Raw genomic sequence first — 18691 nt, forward strand, 5'->3', positions numbered from 1 at the left:
ATGACAAGCAACTATTTTGTAGCAATGACAGCAGCAATTTCAACCATTTAGCAAAGCACATTGGGGAGAAATCAAATCATTAATTTAATTCATATTTGCAGGTACCATGTTACACACCACCAGTGACAGAGAGGAAAGAGAAAGAGTGAGGAGGGGAGTTTGCAATGGAAGAAATAATACAATTACATAAAAATATATCAGTGTACATATTACATTTTAATTTCGGACGCATTGCTTGCAGTGAAAAAACATTTCACATTTCTTCCTCTGAGGCAGTTTTGGCCACGTCCTCTCTGATGCACTGGAATGATTACAAAATAGTGTGATTTCTACATCAGTGTGATGCTGTAAGAAATCTCAAATTCACCAAGCGCTGTTCCTCTTTAAAACATCCGTCAACGCCGAGGTGGTTCGCAAATTAGGCCGGGACTGCCAGCTCTAACTTTCATGTGCAGGAAAAACCCAAAACACAGAGCCCTCGAATGAAAAGTTTGTATTTCTATTACTTCCAGATAAAAAACACATCCTGACAACAAATTAGCCATTTCCACTTCCTATTACAAGAGAAGTTTAAGGGTTTGTGTTAGTTTTGTTAATCTTGGCCACACTTTTACAAACTATGGACTTGCTGTTCTTCTTAAGAAAACAATGCAATCTGCGATGGCCGGGAATCGAACCCGGGTCAACTGCTTGGAAGGCAGCTATGCTTACCACTATACCACCATCGCTGTGGAAGGAGAGACCTGCCTGCCACATCAACTCTTCAGGTCAGTGCGACAATTTGAATGGGAAGGAGGAGACAGAAAAAAAAGGAGGAGCAGAGGGAGGGAGGGAGGGAAGAGAGGGGAGGTTACCAAGAGAGAGAAGGATTCAGCCATTACTCCTGAACTCTGCACATGCTGCCTTTTCAATGATGACACGCAGTAAGCGTTTAGCTAATTAACATCTAATTAACGTAAGGAGCATTTAACAATCTAATTGCAGAGGGGATAAAAGATTCAGAAAAGCGGTCAGTTTTAAAAACAGGCAAAGCAAAGTGACGCCCTGAAGGCAACAGAGAAAGTTTACACGCAAGAACATGACCAGAAGAAACTAAAATATTTTCAGCGTTTGGGAGGATCTGCTGATTAGACAAAGAGTTCAGATCTCTTTGTTTGATGCAGATGATTTTCCGCATGTTATTCACAGCCTTACAGAATATATGTAATGGCATGTCCAGTTACATTTCTGGCATGTCTTGCTCACTGTATAACTTTGGACTGTATAATAATAATAATAATAAAGGTTGCACAAACAAAATAAGAACTATGAAAAAAAAAAAGATTTGAAATACTTGTCAATGTCAGTATGGACAAAAACACTGCCTCACATTTTGATTATTTGCTTCACTTTTCTCAACACTATTTGTAACAATGCACTTGATGTGATGTGAGTTGCAAGGAGTCCATTTCCCTTTTCAACACTGGTCTCCTCACATCCTACTTTTTCTGCTACATGAGAAAACAACATGTTCTGCGATGGCCGGGAATCGAACCCGGGTCAACTGCTTGGAAGGCAGCTATGCTTACCACTATACCACCATCGCCATACACAAATGACTGCTGTACTGCCAACTCAGCAGTACATCTCATGTTTGACTAAGTAAGGGGGAGGAGTCTGGGAAAAGGTGGAGCTGAGGAGAGAAAGTGGGGCGTTACCATGAGGGATTGGAGATGTAGTTTTTTCTGTGTGGTTATCTCAGTAACATTCATACATCCATTCATTGTCTTGACTGCTTATCCTGTTAGGGCTCATGGAGGGCTGGAGCCAATCCCAGCTGGATTTGGGCGAACACAAGGTAAACATGGAAAGACAGACAACCATCCATGCACAAACTCACACTTACGTGTCCACAAAAATCCACCTTAAAGTAATCTCAGGGTTCCCACTCTTTTCCAGAGATCATTTTCCAGGACATTTCCAGGACATTTCCAGGACATTTCCAGGACATTTCCAGGACATTTTCATTGATAATCAAGCTGGTATGACAGTCTAAATTTAGTTCCTAATTTAGTTCCTAAATAGTCTAATATGTTCCTACTAGCTAGAGCAGGGGTTCTCAAACTTTTTGGAGCCAGGGACCCCTTACAGGTGAGAAAATTGTCCAAGGACCCCCTCATAATTGTAACACAGATTAAGCACATTAGTGATGTGTCATGATCAAAAGCTGCGGCTCTGAGAGCCGATGCTTTATAGTGAATCAGAAGACCCGGCTCGCATCGAGAGAGCGCCGGCTCCCATTTTTTTCCTTTCGTTTTTTTCTCACAGTGCTCAGCCCCAGCTCTGCTCACAGCAGAACTTTGTGTTGATTGGTCAGCTTGGCAGCCATGCAGCCAAATCACATGTGAGGATATAGGATACAGGTGATGGAGGGGAGGCTCTGTATCGTGGCTTCATCTGTTCCTTCAGAGAGAGTCTTCTTGAAGACCGGGCAAATACTCACTGAGAGGAGAAATCAGATCAGCCCATCCAAGCTAAGGCATCGGATTTTTCTCAATGCCAACCTGAGGACGTTAATAATGTTTGCTTCAGTTCGGTTCTGGTTCTGGTTCGGTTCTGGTTCAGTTCTGGTTCTGTTTCTGGTTCGGTTCTGGTTCAGTTCTGGCACGGTTCTGGTTCGGTTCTTGTTCGGTTCGGTTCTGGCACGGTTCTGGTTCGGTTTGGTGCGGTTCTGGTTCGGTTCTGGTTCGCTTCAGTTCTGGTTAAGTTCTGGTTCGGGTTCAGTTCTGGTTAAGTTCTGGTTCAGTTCTGCTTCGAATCTGGTTCGGTTCTTGTGCGGTTCTGGCACAGTTCTGGTTCGGTTCGGTTCGGTTCTGGTTTAGTTCTGGAACGTTCTGGTTCGGTTCTGGCTGAGTTTGGTTCGGTTCTGGTTTGGTTCTGGCACGGTTCTGGTTCGGTTCGGTTCTGGTTCAGTTCTGGTACGTTTTGGCTCGGGTCTGGTTCGGTTCTGGTTGTGTTTGCTTGAGTGGTTCTGGTTCTGTTTGCTTGAGTTTCGTTCTGGTTCTGTTTCTGGTTCGGTTCTGGTTCAGTTCTGGTTCGGTTCTGGTTCGGTTCTTGTACGGTTCTGGCACGGTTCTGGTTCGGTTCGGTTCTTGTTCGGTTCGGTTCTGGTTCGGTTCTGGTTCGGTTCTGGCACAGTTCTGGTTCGGTTAAGTTCGGTTCTGGTTCGGTTCTGGTTTAGTTCTGGAACGTTCTGGTTCGGTTCTGGCTGAATTTGGTTCGGTTCTGGTTTGGTTCTGGTTCGGTTCGCTTCGGTTCTGGTTCAGTTCTGGTACCTTCTGGCTCGGGTCTGGTTCGGTTCTGGTTGTGTTTGCTTGAGTTTGGTTCTGGTTCTGTTTGCATGAGTTTGGTTCTGGTTCTGTTTACTTAAGTTTAGTTCTGGTTCTAACCCTAACCCTAATCCGAACCCTAACCCTAATCCTAACCCTAATCTGAACCCTAACCCTAATCTGAACCCTAACCCTAACCCTAATCCTAACCCTAACCCTAATCTGAACCCTAACCCTAACCCTAACCCTAACCCTAATCCTAACCCTAATCCTAACCCCAACCCTAATCCGAACCCTAACCCTAACCCTAACCCTAACCCTAATCCTAACCCTAATCTGAACCCTAACCCTAATCTGAACCCTAACCCTAACCCTAATCCTAACCCTAACCCTAATCTGAACCCTAACCCTAAGCCTAATCCTAACCCTAATCTGAACCCTAACCCTAACCCTAACCCTAATCTGAACCCTAACCCTAATACTAACCCTAATCTGAACCCTAACCCTAATCACAACCCTAACCCTATCCCTAATCACAACCCTAACCCTAATCCTAATCACAACCCTAACCCTATCCCTAATCCTAACCCTAACCCTAATCTGAACCCTAATCCTAATCACAACCCTAACCCTATCCCTAATCCTAACCCTAACCCTAATCACAACCCTAACCCTAATCACAACCCTAACCCTAATCCTAACCCTAATCACAACCCAAACCCTAATCCTAACCCTAATCACAACCCTAACCCTAATCTTAACCCTAATCACAACCCTAACCCTAACCCTAATCCTAACCCTAATCTGAACCCTAACCCTAACCCTAATCTGAACCCTAACCCTAACCCTAATCCTAACCCTAATCTGAAACCTAACCCTAACCCTAACCCTAATCTGAACCCTAACCCTAACCCTAATCTGAAACCTAACCCTAATCTGAACCCTAACCCTAACCCTAACCCTAATCCTAACCCTAACCCTAATCTGAACCCTAACCCTAACCCTAATCCTAACCCTAATCCTAACCCTAACGCTAACTCTAATCTGAACCCTTACCCTAACCCTAATCCTAACCCTAATCTGAACCCTAACCCTAACCCTAATCACAACCCTAACCCTAATCCTAACCCTAATCACAACCCTAACCCTAATCCTAATCCTAACCCTAACCCTAATCTGAACCCTAACCCTAACCCTAATCTGAACCCTAACCCTAACCCTAACCCTAATCCTAACCCTAACGCTAACTCTAATCTGAACCCTAACCCTAACCCTAATCCTAACCCTAATCTGAACCCTAACCCTAACCCTAATCTGAACCCTAACCCTAATCCTAACCCTAATCTGAACCCTAACCCTAATCACAACCCTAACCCTAATCCCAACCCTATCCCTAATCTGAACCCTAACCCTAATCGTAACCTTAAGCCTATCCCTATCCCTAATCACAACCCTAACCCTAATCCTAACCCTAATCACAACCCTAACCCTAATCCTAACCCTAATCATAACCCTAACCCTAATCACAACCCTAACCCTAATCACAACCCTAGCCCTTTTCACAACCCTAACCCTAATCCTAACCCTAACCCTAATCTGAACCCTAACCCTAACCCTAATCTGAACCCTAACCCTAACCCTAATCACAACCCTATCCCTAATCACAACCCTAACCCTAATCCTAACCCTAATCACAACCCCAACCCTATCCCTTATCACAACCCTAACCCTAATCGTAACCTTAAGCCTATCCCTAACCCTAATCACAACCCTAACCCTAATCACAACCCTAACCCTAATCACAACCCTAACCCTAACCCTAATCACAACCCTAACACTAATTACAACCCTAACCCTAGGATCAGGGTGAGAATGGTTTTGTAACAGAAATGCACAAAATTGGGCAATTATAAGGCTTCTCATAAAAACATGGTACCTTAAAGGGTTTTCAACACAAACCATTAGTTTTTTCAAAGTTAAGGTAAAATATACGGCAACAAAAGATCCTAAATTAAGAGCCGTTCGGGAGTCGAAAGAGCCGGCTCTTCTTTGGGAGCTGAGTTAAAAGAGATGGCTCTCTGAAAAGAGCCGAAGTTCCCATGACTAAAGCACATGCTTACTACCATTTGCATTCTTAGTTGCCCTTGGAACTATTTGTATTGTAAAACGTATCAATGTAAATACTTCAGACCTGCACCATAGTGATAAACAGATAACACTTCAATTTGAATCAAGTAAATACCACTTGTATTCTTTAAAACAGAGGGTCATTTAATTTCTTGTGGACTCAACATGACAGCATTTATACTTTTCAATTGATCTTAAACACTTTCAGAAAATTAACAGTAGCAAGACTTACATATCCCTGCGAGCCACCAAATGGTATCATAACAATGGTGTATATGCTGTTTTGTAATGACACAGCACAATTTTATAATTTATTAGAAATGTATTCAAATTATTTCACGGACCCCCACGCTATGGTTCACGGACCCCCAGGGGTCCCAGGACCCCACTTTGAGAACCACTGAGCTAGAGTACGGTAATTGAGCTCTCAGCCTGCAGAGAAAGTTGTGAGGCACAGACCCCCAAGCTCTCTGCCCGACTCCACTGGTCACACTATAACTTAAATATAAGACTCTTTGAATCAAAAGAGCACTCTACAAGGTTAATGTACCATAAAACTAAACAATATACCCCCGTTTTCTGTGAATGCATGATTATGAAGTGAAGGAGAAAAGATGTGAAAAAAGTTGCGCAGTGTCGCTGTCTTTTCCAGCACAGCGTGCACTCAACTTTCAATGAATGGGGATGTGTTTTGTTAATAGGGTCAGGTCGCACACAGCCATGTTGGAATAATTTTCCAGGACTATATGTGATTTTCCAGGACATTTTACTTTTTCTCCCATTTTCCAGGTGTTTTCCAGTACTGGAAAACTGGTCAACTGTTTTCCAGGTTTTCCAGGTTTTCCAGGACGCGTGGGAACCCTCTAATCTGCTACTAAATTTCATGCACTCAAAGTAACACATGACAAAGATCAAGTGTGTTGTGGGATGTAGTGTACCTTGCAAGGCGATGGCTGAAGAATGTGTCTCTCACAGGCCCTGTTGGTGTTGAATACTCCTTTGTTGCTTCAACACTTCCAGGACCGTCCTCCAAAGTCTCTTCCATGCTGCTCAAACTTTACTGCACACAACCAGACCTAAAGATAAAAAGGTCAGATGGAATTAGGCTTATTGTTTTCAGCTTAAGCAAAAATAGTATCTTTTTATTTTAGGCTTGAGAAGTTAGATCAAGATGCATCTTTTGATGAAACCATGGCTAACTTATATATGGCTGTTATGCACAAACAAATCCTTGCATTAGATAAGCTTCCCTGTCTCCTTTTCCGTTTCTATTACAAAACCTAAGGGGACTCCCAATTTACAGCTATCTAAGTTAAGTATTATGTTATTTTGAAAACCACACAAGTTTTCCATACTTCTAAAGATGATTGTTGGAACTGTATTGATTGTTTCTGCACAGAACCTAGAAACCTCATTATTCTTAAAACCACTTTATTTTAAATATTCTGTAAAAAAGTATCAATATTCTGCTGTCTGACTTACAGTGCTTGCTCCTTTATATCTGTTGTTCTCTCTCACTGTATTCTTCATGCAGCCACACACGGACAAATGCTCTGTGCTTGAAAAATCAACTTAAACTTCAGTTTCTCATTCAGAACCTCATGCATGCACTGGCTTGTGGAGTAAACCTGTCAGCATGTGATACTCTGTGTATAAAACAGAAGAAAGGAGTGGAGTGGAGTTGTGAGGAGTTTATTTCCCTTTTTGACACTGGTCTCCTCACGTCCTACTTTTTGTGCTACATGAGAAAACAACATGTTCTGCGATGGCCGGGAATCGAACCCGGGTCAACTGCTTGGAAGGCAGCTATGCTTACCACTATACCACCATCGCTATACACAAAAGTCTGCTGTACTGCCAACTCAGCAGTACATCTCATGTTTGACTAAGTAAGGGGGAGGAGTCTGGGAAAAGGTGGAGCTGAGGAGAGAAAGAGGGGCGTTAACATGAGGGATGGAGATGTAGCTTTTTCTGTGTGGGGCTGTTGATCTCAGTAACATTCATACATCCATTCATTATCTTGACCGCTTATCCCTTTAGGGGTCACAGAGAGCTGGAGCCAATCCCAGCTGCCAACACAAAGCAAACATTGAAAGACAAACAACCATCAATGCACACACTCACACCTACGGGCAATTTAGAGTGACCAACAAACCTGGTGAGCATGTTTTTGGAATGTGGGAGGAAGCCGGAGTAAACTCCACACAGAAAGACACCTGACCGACCGGGGACTTGAACCAGGAACCTTCTCACTGTGAAACAACAGCGCTACCCACTGCACCACCATGCGGCCCTCAGCAACATTCATAAATAACAAAGCTCACAATGAAATTACAGGTACTAAACCTAAATTAGCACTGCAGTTATATTTAAGTTCATGCATATTTAAACCTGTAAATACCTCACAACAGACTCAAGATTCTGTCATCATTTAAATCTCTTAAATTATTTCTAATTTCTTAGTTTTTGAAGTAAAAGTAGAAACATTACAACATAAGGCTGAGCTGTCTACAGGTTACTGGATTTTAAGGACATAAATATACATTAAAAAGTATATCTTTCCATTACATTATGACAGATACTTTCAATGTAATGTTGCCAAAGGAACATTTTCTCTGCTGATACATGACGGTAATGTTTTTAAAGTGTTCAGGATGAGGTTCTTCGCGGGTTAGCAAGGTAACAAATTAGGATTCTTTGTTTGCTGAAGTCAAGTCAAGTCAAGTCAAAGTTTATTTATATAGCAAAATTAAATTAAAACAAACCCAGTTGACCAAAGTGTTGTAGAAGCTTAACCCACAATATCAATAAAAGAAAATGAGTAAAAAAAAAACATAGATGACACAACAAAATAGCTGAAATAAATAAAATAAAAATAAAATAACAAAAATCAAATAATTAAAGTAGCAAAAATAAACAAATACAATTTAAATAACAAAAATTTAAAAAAATAAAATAAAAATAAATGAATAAATAAATAAAATGTAAAAAAATAGATAAAATAAAAAACCTAAAGCAGTAAAGAGAAGTATAGTAATTGGGATATTCCAAAGTTATTCTATTAACTTACTCATGGTTTCCAACACTGACAATCCATGTCATTTTAAAGGTTTTTATCTTGTGTCATTACTGTAGCAACTACGTTTCACCTCTGCTGTATTTATTGTTATATTTACTTGCCTTCTCATTTGATTGATTACTATAGCTAACGGCAGACCGACCATTTTATAAAAGACAAATCGTTGTCATAACTGAACACTCCTGTATGATTACTGTTGAAAAGAAAGTCATGTACCTCACTGCAACTCAGGGTTATATTCAGTAGATGGCGGTGATTCTGACTCTGATAAAAAATCCACCTAAAGTTAATCTGCTGCCAAATTTCATGCACTCAAAGTAACACATGACAAAGATCAAGTGTGTTGTGGGATGTAGTGTACCTTGCAAGGCGATGGCTGAAGAATGTGTCTCTCACAGGCCCTGTTGGTGTTGAATACTCCTTTCTTGCTTCAACACTTCCAGGACCGTCCTCCAAAGTCTCTTCCATGCTGCTCAAACTTTACTGCACACAACCAGACCTAAAGATAAAAAGGTCAGATGGAATTAGGCTTATTGTTTTCAGCTTAAGCAAAAATAGTATCTTTTTATTTTAGGCTTGAGAAGTTAGATCAAGATGCATCTTTTGATGAAACCATGGCTAACTTATATATGGCTGTTATGCACAAACAAATCCTTGCATTAGATAAGCTTCCCTGTCTCCTTTTCTGTTTCTATTACAAAACCTAAGGGGACTCCCAATTTACAGCTATCTAAGTTAAGTATTATGTTATTTTGAAAACCACACAAGTTTTCCATACGTCTAAAGATGATTGTTGGAACTGTATTGTTTGTTTCTGCACAGAACCTAGAAACCTCATTATTCTTAAAACCACTTTATTTTAAATATTCTGTAAAAAAGTATCAATATTCTGCTTTCTGACTTACAGTGCTTGCTCCTTTATATCTGTTGTTCTCTCTCACTGTATTCTTCATGCAGCCACACACGGACAAATGCTCTGTGCTTGAAAAATTCAACTTAAACTTCAGTTTCTCATTCAGAACCTCATGTATGCACTGGCTTGTGGAGTAAACCTGTCAGCATGTGATACTCTGTGTATAAAACAGAAGAAAGGAGTGGAGTGGAGTTGTGAGGAGTTTATTTCCCTTTTCGACACTGGTCTCCTCACGTCCTACTTTTTGTGCTACATGAGAAAACAATGTGTACTGCGATGGCCGGGAATCGAACCCGGGTCAACTGCTTGGAAGGCAGCTATGCTTACCACTATACCACCATCGCTATACACAAAAGTCTGCTGTACTGCCAACTCAGCAGTACATCTCATGTTTGACTAAGTAAGGGGGAGGAGTCTGGGAAAAGGTGGAGCTGAGGAGAGAAAGAGGGGCGTTAACATGAGGGATGGAGATGTAGCTTTTTCTGTGTGGTTCTGTTGATCCCAGTTATTGTAAGATTCATAAATAATATAGTTAATGATGAAATGACAGTTACTAAAGCTAAATTTGCACAGCAATGATCATATTTAAGTTCATGAAATAACCCCGTAAATACCTCACAACAGAGTCTAAATTATGTCATCATTAAATCTCTTAAATTATCTGCGTCCAGGCCCCATTTTTTCTTGCTCTAAAGATGTCACATTATGTGACTTATTTTTTTTCTCCACAAATTCCAGTATTTAATATGTATTTGTTTTTTAAGTGAAATTAAAGACATTATGGGGCGTTGTTGGCCTTGAGGTCTAAGTGCACGCCCATATACAGAGGCTATAGCCCTCATCGCAGAGGTTGAAGGTTCGATTCCAGCCTCAACCATTTACACTCTCTGCTCCCCAAATGTCTTGTCTCTCTTCAGTTATCCTATCCAGTAAAGGCTAAAATGCCCCCCCCCCAAAAAATATATATATATAAAAGAAAGAAACATTACAACATAAAGCTTAAGCTGTCCAAATACTCCTGAATTTTAAGCACATAAATATACGTTCAAAGTTTATCCTTTCCTTCTCATTGACAGTTACTTTCAATGTTACGTTGACAAAGGAATATTTCCTTTGCTGCGTACAGTTACATGACGGTAATGTTTTAAAAGTGTCTGGGATAAGTTTAAAAGCACAAACAAATCCTTGCTTTAGATAAGCTTCCCTGTCTCATTTTCTGTTCTATTAAACCTTGGGGGACTCTCAATTTCTAGCTATTTAAGTTAAGTATTATGTTATTATGAAAACCACACAAGTTTTTCACACTTCTAAAGAAGATTGTTTGTACTGTATTGTTTGTTTCCGCACAGAACCTAGAAACCTCATTATTCTTAAAACCACTTTATTTGGTATTTCTGTAAAAAAAAAAAAAAGAAATCCATATTCTGCTTTGTGTTTGTGTTTCTTGACTTGCACTGCTTGCTCTTTTATATCTGTTGTTATCTCTAAATGTATTCTTCATGCAGCAACACACCGGGACCAATTCTTTGTGCCTGAAAAATTAAACTTTAAGTTCTGTTCCTCATTCAGAACCTCATGTATGCACTGACTTGTGGAGTAAAACCGTCAGCATGTGGTACTTGTAGTTCTTTGTGAGTGGAGTTATGAGGAGTTTATTTCACTTTTCAACACTGGTCTCCTCACAGCCTACTTTTGGTGCTACATGAGAAAACAATGTGTTTTGCGATGGCCGGGAATCGAACCCGGGTCAACTGCTTGGAAGGCAGCTATGCTTACCACTATACCACCATCGCTGTGTGGAAAGAGGTATTTTACTGCCAACTCAACAGTTCCTAGCCTGAAACTCCGACTGGGAGAGGGAGGAGACTGGGAAAGAGGAGGGAGGAGTAGAAGGAAAAGGAGGCAACTCAGGGAGATGGGAAACGAAGTTCTTACCCTTTAGCATCATAGTCCCCACTCACTGACCCAGCCCTCAAATCCACCATAAAGCCTTAGCACTTAACACTCATGGACTTTAATGGCATCACGGTGTGGTACATAAGCGTTCTCATGCTATGAAAATAGAGAATGTTATGTATGCAAAACTCTACAACATAAGTCATTTACTACACTTTACTTTCAGATAAATAACACACAGAGCACAAGAGCACACTCTTATTTCTACTGATGAAAAGTGTTCAAAACAACAGAGGCTAAATCCTTACCATTACATTACTACTGGATTTTTATGTACAAAACAAGTGTGATCATATCAAAGAGTGACCGTGCACTAATGGACTAGTACCTCTTACAAGCTTAAAGATCAATAGCTATAGGATAGAAAAACCGTAACCAGTAAACATCAATATCTTAAATTCAATCAACATGAGTTGCTATCAAAAAATGTATGTGTAAATGTAATGTACTGAGGAAAGCTGGAGTTCCTTTTTTAAAATATCTGGATGAGCTTCAATACGTTTTTGAAACAAATGTTAGCTGCGTAAAAAACAATGACTCTACAGGGGGAAGATTAGGGCAGCTAGGCAAAGCTTACAAAATATATAAGTCCCAGTGATTTAAGATGTATTTGCTCCATCATTACTGTAGCGACTTTGCATAAACCACTGTTTTCCTGATATTTGTATTTCACCCACTTGTCTACTCACTTGAAGGCGTGCTGCACTTGCTGTCTGACGGACCTTTTAATTCATAACAAGAATAATTCGTCATACTTGGACAAACAAATCCTGGAAAAACAAAAACATTACAAAGCTCTCCCTCTGTGAGTGCACACCATAGACTGTATAAAATAGGTGCACACATGCAAGTTCATCATAAATGTCCCATCCTTTAAGTTTCACACTTTGACCAGATGATGGCAGTAGTTCTTCTTCAGAAGCACCTTTAGTTAATCAACTACTGATTCATATGCTTTCAATAACAGAATAATAATGTATTTAAAGTAACATCAAGTGATGCCTTATTAAAGGTACCTTAATGGGCTTGAAATGAAGTAGTTGCATGTGTTCAAAAGTCTCCTTTAGTTTGTCAAAGTAATTCAGAGACATTAGCTAAAGTTTTAAAATATATAAACATTAAATAAGCTGGACAAAAAGCTATTATACATCAAGTCAGTGATGAAAAGTGATTTTCACTGCATATTTTTGTGTGTAATCAGCCACTTTACATGCACTTTGGATGGTATGAGATAATCCATTGGTAGTATGATTGATTAAAGTGAGCACGTTACTCTTCTCTATTTCTCTATTTTTAATTTTTTCCCCCTCAATGTTATAATACTCAAAGCTTCTTCTTCTTCTTTTTTTTTTTTTTTACCAAGAGGGAGTTCTGAATCTAAGTCACAGTAAGATGAAAAAAAGGAGCAGGTGACAAACATAATTTAAAAGAGCTAACTTGGCATTAGTTAATTTAGCTGGTTAGCTTAACTTCTCTTAATCAGTGTTTACTTACCTGTTAAATGTTCGACAGTGAGACACCTTCTAATGTTATTGTTGTTTCCTCTTGATTAAATTTCGCTATCATTACCATAGACTGTATAAAAGATCATTACATATTAAAGTAACTAGACGATTTTCTGTCCACGTGCGTTTTTTTTTCTTTTTGAAAGAACTTTATTTGAAGGCATCAGAAGACAAAACGTATACTAGAAACATCATCAAACCACGTGACGTCATTAAGCCTCAGTTGACAATTGATGGTGATGTGTAATGTTAGTGACATTGTATTATGGTAAAAAGCAAACTTGTGTATTTTAAATGTAATGTGAATTGTGAAATCACAACCCCAGTTTTAATATGCGTTATTTTTTTTTACGGTGGTCATGTTTGTTGTGACACATATGTGAGTATACAACTTAAAAATAGATGGCAACTTTAAATAACAACTATTACAAAACCTTAAATAAATTTCCAAGCTTTTAAATGAACAATAACCAGTTTATTAGACTGGTTCTATAAAATAAAAAGATTAGTTTGTTAAGGCCCTGTAAGTATTCCATTAATCTTTTCAATGAAACCTGTAAAATATGCACATTCTTAGTCTGCTAAGGGCTCTTATTAAACTATAATAAAGTAGTGTGTTAACCTTGATGTGATATATAAATATTGATAGGGCAGGGATCAGCATTTGAATTATTACTCAACAGATGTAGTGTTATCACCTACTTGAATATAGCATTAATTCAGTATATCAAAAAGTGTTGAATTGACTTTAAATTCTCTTTCTATAAATCTCACATAAATGTTTCCTCTTTGATTCATCTATAAGTGTTACCGGCTTTGGGGAAAATTAAACCTAACTAAAGACTTACAGCCTCTCCCTAAGAAGGCCTCTCATTTTCAATAAACATTTAGGACACACCATTTCTCTCACTGACTTACAAATTAAAATATTTAGGAGAAATTGACAAGATTTAAGTTTTGTTTTTGTATATATTAATTCAGTAATTATAATGCTTTTTATCCAGCTTATATCTATTTTCGTGTCTTGAAAACCACAAATATAAATAATAACATTATCAGTGGCTTTATACAATTTAACTTTCCAAATGAGCCAGGCCAGAGAACAAGTGCTTACATTACCAGGATATGATATTGGATTAAAAAGAAGACAGAAATCATTCATTTTATATCAGCTGCTCTGTTCCTGCCATATTTATTTTTACTGTAAAAACAAAACTTTATTACATTATAAATTAACACAACTGACATATTCAATAGATTTTTTAAAACCTTTTTAGCTTTCATTGGCAGCTTAAGAGAAATAAGAAATGTTGAGAGAAGCTGGCGAATGACGTGCACCAAATTCTGTTGGACCAGGAATCAATCCAACAACCAGTGTGAAGATACAGCCTCTTTACATGGGGTGCCTACTCTACCAACCCAGTTCTCCTACCTTACCTGAGAGATGAATGACAGATGTAGGAGTACAAAATGAAAACGAGTCTTCAGATTGATTTGGGACTTTGTATATGAATGTTGTCTATGACGAAGAACTTTGCAAACTTTGGCAGAACTTTAGGGAAAGGCCCTCAGGGAGTTGGAGACACATCTGCATCACTACAACATTTGTGAGCTTAGCAGTCTCATGAAAACCTTTTCTGTTCTACCTTTTTGAAATGCATCTTCTTCTTCAAGGACAGCTGACCTGGGAATGAAATCGACCCTAAAAGCAAAGTAATAACCACTGTACTGTTATTTTTTAGATACGTATACCCTTTGATTTAAATTCACAAGACTATGAAAGAGTTGACAACATTAAAGAAGTAACTATTTTAACCTCTCACTCTGTAAAAGTGAAGCTTCATTCTGCACAAGTTTGTGTATATTCTGTCTTACACTGGTCCAGGGGCATGTAGTGATTGGTTCCATCCCTAAATCCATTTCACTGCAGTTTGCACTATGTTTCCAGAAGTGAACATGCATGTGGCCTTGAGGCTGACAGTCCAAGAGCAAGCGGTGAAAACACTCGGACTGCCAAACACTTGGACAGCAGGCAGCTGGCTGTAAGTCCTGTTTTCTCTCCAAGGAACATGATGTTTACCACTGCAGGAACTGTTTATTTCTGTTTACAAAGGATGATATTTGTCAGCCTCCAGTAGGATCACACTATTGTCTACAAAAAGTAGTTTCTTGCTGTTACACAATCTGTCTTTCTTTGCAATGTTACAGCTTCTGACCACTTAGATCCAGCTGTTGTTAAACCACTGTGGGTTTGGTTTGACTGAATGTTTCCAGTATCTGAATAAAAGGGGTCAAGAGCCTGGGGAAGAGGACATCCATCTCTATAGCTGACATCATCCTCGTCCTCTCCACCCTCGCTCACATGTGTAGCCACAAATCAGAAAACCTGTTTTGTTTGGTTTCTATCATGGCTAAGCAACGCGACACAGAGTCTGTAGCTGTAGTGAGAATGCCTAAAAGAAATGTTTTTCACAGGCTGGACAGACTCACTGAGGAGAAAATGCAGAATGAGGGCAACATCTGGCACAGATCAAACGCAGAAAACCAGGGACAGAGTTGTTTCGATTTTCTGGAATGAAAACTTGCAAAACAACCCCACTTGAAATGACATTGCAAAATTATTTGCTCTGAGAGTTTGGGGAGAACGGATTGCAAAACATTACCTCACTTTAGGAAAGTACACCCAGATGAGCAGCATGAATGTCTGGCTCGCAGAGAAACTTTACATAACATACAATGTACCTGCCACAATCTTAACACAGGGGTACAAGGTAGCTTCCAAGTCATACACAGCCAGCAGCTATTCTGTAAGGACCCTGCCTTTATATCTCCACCTGACTGATTATGTAAATTACCAGAGCACACGCTGCATGGCAAGGGAGAGGAAATCTCTGTCTTTAATTATTCAGCTTGGCTAACAGTGGGTAACAAACAGAACAAGGCCCTCTAGCTTTGTCATGAATTATCCATGGATTTGAGGAACTTTAGTGGCAGCAGAGTCTGATTGGGAGACACACCACTCCGTTTTATCCTCTCACAACTCTAAATCTCTGAACTTTTGTCAATAAAGTTCAAATGCAACTATGTTGAACCGATGTGGCTCTTTTTCACACATCCTTCAGTTTCAGCACATGCATGAATCTCATAAAGAAAACTCTGTGATTCTCAAGCTCGATCGTATCAGTGACACGCTGTTACATCTTTTAGTATGTTCATGATTTCCAAGTTGATATATTCAAACCATTAATCTCTGTAGCTGTTGTATCCCCCTGTGGTTAAATAGCTTTCAAAGGTGTTATTACTTTGGGGAGATATGTACAGAGGTAATTCTGGATGGGGTTTACTTTTATATTGTGCAGGACAAATTTATTTTATATGTTATACATTCATACTTGTACATTTTATCTGGCAATGTCCAAAGTATCAACCATGATCATGATTCACGTGATGATAAATGTGTCCTAGAAGGGAGTGCTTGATGTGCATGTATGACGGAAAAATGTGTTGGAAATATATGGATTTATAAATGCTGATATGGGGCGCCAGATGTAAAATTTTGTACACGGAAAATGACAGCAGCATATCTATAGCTCTATAGCTTAAATGTTAAATATTAAATGTTAAATGTTGAATGTTTAATATAAATGTTACATTTTGAATCTAAATGTTAAATGTTCCTTTGGGATCCTCAATATTTAGCTAGTATGCAAATTCACATTACAGGAGTACCAAAATAAAAGCTTCACAAAATGCTACTCAGAGCAGCATTTCACATTAAGATTTAATGTTGAACATTAATAGTTATATGTAGTATCTAGTTTATAGTTATACATATAAATATAAATATATTTAATATTATCTAAATATTAAACAAAATTATAAAATGTACAACGTTAAATCTTATTGTGAAGCGTTGCTCTGAGTAGCATTTTATGAAACTTTTATTTTGGTACATCTGCAGTGTGAATTTGCATATCAGCTAAATATTTAGGATCGCAGATGAACATTTATCAATTAGACTTACATTTAGCATTTATTATTTATATGTAGTATTTAGATTAAACAGTGATTTTATCTTAAATACATTTCTCACAACAAAAATTGAAAATGATCACACATATTGCTCTAAATGTGATAAAAAAGTGACTTAAAAAAAATTCACACTATATTTTTTCAAACATTTTGGAGCTAAATGTGGAGAAATGTTGCTGTCATTTTCAGTATGCACAACTTTACAGACGGCGCCCCAAATGCTGATACTAATAAAAACTGAGAGCCTTGGCAATAATCATAAGTATCAAATAAAACTTTAAAAGTAAAAGGAAATGATCTACTATTGGCTACTGTTGAAAGACTTGGCTTCTTTTTCAATAACATATTTTATCCTGCAGTCTCATCTGGCAGTGAGTTTTCACATTAAGGTTGGTTTGATTGCTATATGCCAAAACGCACCTTTGATAAATTTAGAGATGACCTCCCCTTTGCAGTTTGTGCCTTACTTTCCCCTAAGTTCATGCCCAATTAAGCTACTAAGGTTACAAAAGACAAAAAATAATACTGTTTGGATGTATTTATCATTGAGGATTTCATCCTTTTGTCCAGGGATCAAATGTGTTTCAGCTAACTCCTCCCTCTGTTAGCTCACTGCCCACTCAGAGCTACAATGAGCAACATGACCACTGAATCCATCTCAAAACATTCCTCTTAACTGTGCGCACATTTCTGCATATATAGTACAGTCAACCACTGTGTATCGTGTGTTCATGTGGGTTGTACACACTGGAAACCGAGCTGTACTGACCATGCTGTTCCACAAGCAAATTCCCCCAGTTGTGGCTGTGTGGTCGTTAAAATGGACTCCTTTCCACATAACTGGCCAATAACTGGGTTGACTGTCTGAGCCATCCTCAGGTTGATCATATGACCTGTTCCTGTCTGCTGCACTCCAGAATCAACTCAGATAATGCTTTAAAGAACCTCCATGATAATCCTTGTTAACTGAAATGGAGAGGATGAGAAGGTGATTTAAAAAGGGCTATGTAACAGGAGGGTAATGTGAATCTAGAGGAGTGCTGTTAAAAGTATTACAGTCCAAGAGTTATTTTTCTTCATGCCTAATATTCTAATCTGGCTATTTATTTATCCCATTATACAAAATAATGAAGGTGCTTTAGAATACCAGAAAAACATAATCAAGACCATTGTTTGTCTGAATTAGATGTGTCAAAATATTTTTTTATTTACCAATTATTCAAGCTTTGTCTGCCATTTTCCAATCAACACAAACGCAGTTTAAAGAATTTGTTCTTATAGGGAAATTATTTTTAATGGTATAAATTACATATGTTGCACGGTGGTGCAGCTGTTGCCTCAAAAGGTTACTGGTTAGAATCTCCTGTCGGTCAGATGCCTTTCTGTGTGGAGTTTGCATGTTCTCCCTGCACATGCATGGATTCTCTCCGGGTTCTCCGGCTTCCTCCCGCAGTCCAAAAACATGCTCACCAGGTTAATCAGTCTCTTTAAATTTCCCGAAATAGTGAGCGTGAGCATGAATGGTTGTCTAATTCTCAATGTTTGCCCTGTGATAGGTTGGCAACCTGTCCATGGTGTACCCCTGCGTTGCGCACTATGACAACTGGGATTGGCTCCAGCCCCCCGCAACCCAAACGTTCCAGATAATGGATGGATGGATAAATTACATACTTGTACAGTTTTGAAACTACTTCAGGAGGCCTCTTCAATCAGGAGCCACAAAACAGACTGTAATGTCTACTATGTCATCCATCCATCCATTATCTCTACC

The 18691-nt window shown here is 38.9% G+C and overlaps 1 long non-coding RNA gene and 5 other non-coding genes across 7 annotated transcripts in view; all 6 read right to left on the reverse strand.

The window, feature by feature from the left end:
* The window catches only part of LOC117829219, a 31495-nt gene extending 18491 nt beyond the window's left edge, over positions 1 to 13004 (reverse strand). The window contains exons 1-5 of one of the 2 annotated variants that reach the window (XR_004634581.1): positions 12878 to 13004; positions 12073 to 12105; positions 11204 to 11293; positions 8876 to 9013; positions 6374 to 6511 (exon numbers count right to left, since the gene is read on the reverse strand). This is a non-coding gene — a long non-coding RNA (uncharacterized LOC117829219). The remainder of the gene's footprint in view (positions 1 to 6373; positions 6512 to 8875; positions 9014 to 11203; positions 11294 to 12072; positions 12106 to 12877) is intronic. The other variant, XR_004634580.1, reaches the window with a different exon arrangement.
* On the reverse strand, positions 657 to 728 carry trnag-ucc. The gene has a single exon. It is a non-coding gene; the product is annotated as a tRNA-Gly (tRNA).
* trnag-ucc lies at positions 1514 to 1585 on the reverse strand. The gene has a single exon. It is a non-coding gene; the product is annotated as a tRNA-Gly (tRNA).
* trnag-ucc lies at positions 7197 to 7268 on the reverse strand. Its single transcript has one exon. It is a non-coding gene; the product is annotated as a tRNA-Gly (tRNA).
* Positions 9700 to 9771, reverse strand: trnag-ucc. The gene has a single exon. It is a non-coding gene; the product is annotated as a tRNA-Gly (tRNA).
* trnag-ucc lies at positions 11149 to 11220 on the reverse strand. The gene has a single exon. It is a non-coding gene; the product is annotated as a tRNA-Gly (tRNA).
* Positions 13005 to 18691: the final 5687 nt, after the last annotated feature.

This window comes from Notolabrus celidotus, chromosome 17, assembly GCF_009762535.1.
Source record: "Notolabrus celidotus isolate fNotCel1 chromosome 17, fNotCel1.pri, whole genome shotgun sequence".
In the NCBI taxonomy this organism is placed as follows: Eukaryota; Metazoa; Chordata; class Actinopteri; order Labriformes; family Labridae; genus Notolabrus; species Notolabrus celidotus.